Here is a 6,417-nt window from a genome sequence, read left to right on the forward strand (position 1 = left end):
CTTATTTTACATTTATCCTTAATTTAAATAGTGTTTTGAGTAATGAAACGATAAATAAAAGTAATAAAAATTTTAAATCCCAATATAACAAGAAAAGTTTTCTTTTAAATAAGATAAATTGTAAATTACCCTATAAATCATTTCATCCCTTGCTTGTACATTTTACATGCACGGAGTCTTCATTATCTCTAATTTACTCCGTAGTATATTATAATTAGAGTCTTCGTGCTTCAGACGTGACAAATTTGTTATTTTGTATGTATACTTTTTTTTTGGTTGAAAATTGAAATGATATGATATCATAATTTTGATTAATTCGTAGGTGAAAAAACTTGATCTAATGGCACATGTTAAATTTGGATTAATTGGAAGGTGGAAAATTGGTGGAACGGTGGGTTCCCCTCTTACGAACGACACGGTCCACTAGAGTGGAGAGTATTTAGGCGGTTAGTGGCTACGACGGCCTTCTTTCTTTGACGATCCATCCGTCAAAACCACACATCCCAACAGCTCTCTTTTCTTCGCCTTCGCTGCAGCCACTCCCAAAGGTTCATTCTCCAATCCCATGCGTTTTTTTTCCACTCCCAAAGGTTCATTCTCCAATCCCATGCGTTTTTTTTCTGATTTCTTTATCGTCTTAGATCTGTTTCTTAATCTCTCACGCAATTCACCTGTCCGTCGGTCACCCAACCTGCCCGTCAACGGTCACCCAACGGTCCGTCGGCCGCATGATTGGAAGCAACACACCTTGTGGATTGGAGGCTCACGAGCGCAACAGTTGCTTGATGTGACGACCGACAACTTTTCGGGAANCCACTCCCAAAGGTTCATTCTCCAATCCCATGCGTTTTTTTTTCTGATTTCTTTATCGTCTTAGATCTGTTTCTTAATCTCTCACGCAATTCAACTTTGGAAACTTTAGAAAGTAAAAAATGGGAGGGTAATTTGAATCCAAGGGGCATCATTCTCCTATTTGTAATCTGGGTCGATTACCCATGGCTTAAAAACTCAGTAGGAAATTCGGAAGTTCTGCTTGTCTGATTTAAAGGGTAGAAACAATTTTGCACCTTTTTTCTTTATCATGTTGGTGATTAAGCTTTTTGTTGCAAAATTTGACTTAAGGGTTGGTGCTTTAGCTTCTAAAGTTCCTAACTTGACGGATTCATCAATGCATGGCCTGTTAAAATTTTTGAATTTGCTAGTTTGGAGTTTGGATCTGGTTTATGCTACTTTTTTTTTTTTTTTTTTTTTTTANTATCCGTAGCGTAATCGTAGACCCCGTTTACATTTACGCTATTATTGGCGCCGTCTGTGGGGATTGAACGAGTCACTCTGTTCTATCCCGTTATCTTTTATTTCTTCACACCATTATCCATCTTGAAATGACGAACAGCAGGAGAAATCGTAGCCGAAGTCACATGCGAAAGAGAAATTCAACCCGTCAGATGACTAAAGCATTTCTAGAGGACGATCTACGTCAACAATTAGATCGGTCAAGGAACTTGAACAACGAGCTCACGTCCAATCCGTCAAGAAAAAACATACAACCAACCCAACCGGTTGGTTCGAGCGAAGGCCTACATGCTGGACAAACAAACTTTCGAATGACAATTACATGTGCCATGTTGCTACCAGTAGGCCAAACGTTGACCTCAACACCAGGAATATTGGGAGGGAATCAAATACAAGGAGCACCACAACATGGGTCCACACCGATATGCCAACCAGGGCTGGGAACTCTTGGGTACTATGTTACGACACCAACCCCCGAATGATGACGAACCCTCAGAGTCCTGTCGCTCAACAACAAATGCCTCAACTTTTCCATGTACAACAGTCGCATCCACAACCTCAAGGGAGCAACCAAGAGGAAGTTCGATTGGCGAATCGTACGCAAAGACTAGATCGAGAAAAACATAAAAAGCATCGACAGGATGACGTCATACAACGCAGAAGTGTTTTCGATCGAATTCGAAAGAGTGCTAAATTCCGATTGGGGGTTCGAGGTAACCATGATCGACAAACATCACGAATGATTACAAAGAAGCGGCTCAAAGAACTCACTACAAGCGGAACGGAAGGCTTAGCTGGTCGGGTGGACTACCAAGATGCATGGAAGAATGGGTCAGCTGTCTGACCATGGGATCCTACAAGTCTTAGACTTCTTCGTTTGGAGTTTTGTTCGACCTGCACGTTCGTTTGGGGTTGTGTTCGACCTGCACGAATTTTCGTTTGGGGTTGTGTTCGACCTGCACGAATTTTCGTTTGGGGTTTTATTCGACCTGCACGGATCTCCGTTTGGGGTTTTGTTCGACCTGCACGTTTGGGGTTATGCTCGACCTGCACGAATTTTTCGTTTGGGGTTTTGTTCGACCTGCACGAATCTTCGTTTGGGGTTGTGTTCGACCTGCACGTTTGGGGTTTTATTCGACCTGCACGGATCTCCGTTTGGGGTTTTGTTCGACCTGCACGGATCCATTTGGGGTTTTGTTCGACCTGCACGTTTGGGGTTATGCTCGACCTGCACGAATTTTTCGTTTGGGGTTTTGTTCGACCTGCACGAATCTTCGTTTGGGGTTGTGTTAGACCTGTACGTTTGGGGTTATGATTCGACCTGCACGGATCTCCGTTTGGGGTTTTGTTCGACCTGCACGGATCCGTTTGGGGTTTTGTTCGACCTGCACGTTTGGGGTTATGCTCGACCTGCACGAATATTTCGTTTGGGGTTTTGTTCGACCTGCACGAATCTTCGTTTGGGGTTGTGTTCGACCTGCACGTTTGGGGTTATGATTCGACCTGCACGGATCTCCGTTTGGGGTTTTCTTCGACCTACACGGATCCGTTTGGGGTTTTGTTCGACCTGCACGTTTGGGGTTATGCTCGACCTGCACGAATTTTTCGTTTGGGGTTTTGTTCGACCTGCACGAATCTTCGTTTGGGGTTGTGTTCGACCTGCACGTTTGGGGTTATGATTCGACCTGCACGGATCTCCGTTTGGGGTTTTGTTCGACCTGCACGGATCTCTGTTTGGGGTTTTGTTCGACCTGCACGGATCTCTGTTTGGGGTTTTGTTCGACCTGCACGGATCTCTGTTTGGGGTTTTGTTCGACCTGCACGGATCTCCGTTTGGGGTTTTGTTCGACCTGCACGGATCCGTTTGGGGTTTTGTTCGACCTGCACGTTTGGGGTTATGCTCGACCTGCACGAATTTTTCGTTTGGGGTTTTGTTCGACCTGCACGAATCTTCGTTTGGGGTTGTGTTCGACCTGCACGTTTGGGGTTATGATTCGACCTGCACGGATCTCCGTTTGGGGTTTTGTTTGACCTGCACGAATATTTGTTTGGAGTTTTGTTCAACCTGAATCTTCGTTTGGGGTTTTGTTCGACATGCACGAGTAAATGTAACCATCAGAGCAGCCAAGTTGTGCAAGTTTGTTAGCAGCGAGAGTTGGATGGAAGAATATACTACTTGAGAAATTGCAAGAAAGCATAGAGAAGCTTGAAGAGATAAGAGAATGTACTACTTGAAAAACTGCAAGAAAGCATAGAGAAGCTTGAATATTATCTTATGTCAAGGAATTTGCAAGATGGTTGATCAGTCGACCAACATCTTGGGAGTCAAGCAACCAACACCAGCCAACCAAGCACAACCTGCACCGACGAGCGAAACATTTGCGGATGCCGATCAACCTGCACCAGCCAACCAAGCACAACCCGCACCAATGAGCGAAACACTTGTGGATGCCGATCAACCTGTCCCAGCCAACCAAGCACAACCTGCACCGACGAGCGAAGCATTTGTGGACGCCAATCAACCTACACCTGTTTACTAAGCACTTCGTGTGACGGGCGATTCGACCACTTGAATGTTATGCAATCTGGTCGATCATCCGCTGGGAAGCCTAGCCACCTTCAACGGACAACAACCACTTCAACATCAAGCCATTGACAGAGTGATATGGTGAACAACCACTTGCATATCGACAGATTACTTGGTGTGTAGTAATCTACCGTGTTTTGACCAATCACTTGGACGATAAACAATCTATGTCGGTATGGCGAGCAATCGGTAGACAAATCGCTTGGATGAGGAGCAACGGACGATCAACCACCTGGATGGCAACGTACACTTGGCCAACCACTCTGATGTCAAGTAACTTGTGACAAAGTGATATGTCAATTGACCACATGGATGTGAGGCATCTGTCGACAAATCAACCAATCGTGCGGGTAAGAGGCGACGTGCACGAGCAAACACCCAATCAAGGAAACAACATGTTACGTAATGACAAAGTAAAGGAAGGAAATGATTCATACACGCAAAGTTAAAAGTACAACCGACACAAGCGGGGTCGGTCTCCCGATCACACTCCACAAACAAGCAACTACGACTATGGAGGACAAAACAATCATGGATCTTGACCACGCGATGAGGAAGGACCCGTCGGAGGCTTCTTGAAGGGCTCTGGACCAGGAGGTGTCAGATCTTCGGGCAGAACGGTACGAACCGATTCCCAATCCTTAGGGAGAGCATTTTGTAATATGTGATACAAAGTTTGTTGCATGCCCCTTGTTCCTTTGAGATAACCCCATGCGGTCACCTTACGTATCATCGCTGATATCACTGGGTCTTCTCGGAACATATGGAACAAAGGAATGGCCGCATCCTCGGAGGGACATAAAGCAGATAACAGACCGGGCACCTCGGATGGTCGAGATACGAAATAAGCAATGGCATCTCGACGAAACTGATCGGAATTTGGATACTGTCCTAAAGAATAGAGTTGGGCGTCCAAATGGGATATTTGTTCTCGACGAGATTCGAGTTGGTTTTCCTGATCCCTCACGGTGGCCCTGAGTGATTGTGTTTCCTTTTCCCATCCTATAGCAGTAAGCTGGCATCGCAGGAACAGCTCGGCGCCTGTGCTAGCAACCTGACATAAACACGATCATAAACCACAGTTTAGAAAGTACCAAACGAAGAAAAGAGAGATCAGCAACTCAATGATTGGAGTAAGTACGTTAGCTAGGTGATGGGCTAGCTGCTCAGCAACTTTTTCGTTGGACAAAGTGGCGATGCCCGAGGGTGGAGGACTCAGTTGGAGTAACAGATCGAACATTTTTCGCAAATCAACTGGTGCGCGGGTCAACGCGCTCACAAGTGGAGACCCCCCGTCGAGGTTAGGACAAGTGGCAAAAGCGTTCCCCGACACCTCACTTTCAACCTCACCTATGGGACGCTTCCCATGTGATTTAGGGGGAAACGGAGCAGAAGGAAAGCCAGGGCTACCAAATTCATAACGGGGGATAGTAGGAGGTACAAATTTCTTTTTCAAAATAATCTTTGGCAATCCAGATCGACTACTCCCGCTGGCGCCTACACATAGCAGTTCCTTTAAGTCAGGATCAATATCCGGCGCTCCTGGATGTTAATAAGAAATAACAAAGCGTGTGAGGAATCAAAGATTAAAAGGGGAGACATGTGCTAACCGTTTAAGATCCAACCTTGGGCCCCGTAAATTGGAGCAGGGAGTCGAGCTGCATCAAAAGCCTCTGCGGAGTGGTAAATCTCCCAAGAATAGCATTCAGACTTAATCTTCTCAACAGTAATGTGAATCTTTGGAGTCTCAGGGGGTACCACGCACTTACGCATCCGACGAGACCATTCATTTTTGAAAGGAAGATCACCATCCAGACGAACCCGAAGAAATTTCTCTTTCCATCTACGGTTGTTGTCAGGCAAGTCAGAAACTTTCCCAGCCGTCCCACGACATTGGATAATGACAAAACCGTTGCGATGGTTCTTCCCCATGCACTTTACCAGATGGAGAAAATTGAAGAGTTCTAGTGTACAAGGCACTTGGTGACGTTTGCAAATCTGAGGGTAGCATGCAAGAATACGGTGTGCGTTGGGTGCTATCTGACCTGGAACTATGCCGTAATAATTCACGAAGTCAACAAGGAACGGGTCAAAGGGGATGCGCAAACCGGCTTTCAAGGAATCAAAATGCACACCTACCCAATTCTTTTGGTGGCAATCAATGATGTTGGAAGGACGACGATCAATTGAGTAAGAAATCCCCTTTCCAATTAGCTTCTTGAGTTGTTCTACCTCTTTGTCGGTAAAATCAATTCCAACGATACGAGCACCATCGGAATCCAAGTCGACATAGTCACGTGATACTCCAGTTTGACTTCTTGAGAGTTCTTTGGGATTATGGGAGGTACCTTCGCCTAGTTGAACCTCAAAATTCTTTGATGAAATTTTTGAACGCTTGGATCGCGGGGTAACGTGCGAACGAGCTTGGGGTGCATCGTCAGAATTACTCGATTCCTCAGACGCACTAACATCCTCATCATCGCTGTCATAGTCGCGCATACACCACTTTTTGTCTTGCGACATGCTACATTAGCAAA

General features: G+C 45.5%; 1 protein-coding gene across 2 annotated transcripts in view; it reads left to right on the plus strand.

Moving 5' to 3' along the window:
- Positions 1–407: 407 nt before the first annotated feature.
- LOC116028900 (serine/threonine-protein kinase AtPK2/AtPK19-like) overlaps positions 408–6,417 on the plus strand; it is a 12,796-nt gene continuing 6,786 nt past the window's right edge. The window contains exon 1 of one of the 2 annotated variants that reach the window (XM_031270752.1): positions 408–548. The gene's annotated coding sequence lies outside the window, so the exon portion shown is untranslated. Of the gene's footprint in view, positions 549–898; positions 1,050–6,417 lie in introns of those variants that run through there. The other variant, XM_031270753.1, reaches the window with a different exon arrangement.

This window comes from Ipomoea triloba, chromosome 9, assembly GCF_003576645.1.
Source record: "Ipomoea triloba cultivar NCNSP0323 chromosome 9, ASM357664v1".
Taxonomy (NCBI): domain Eukaryota; kingdom Viridiplantae; phylum Streptophyta; class Magnoliopsida; order Solanales; family Convolvulaceae; genus Ipomoea; species Ipomoea triloba.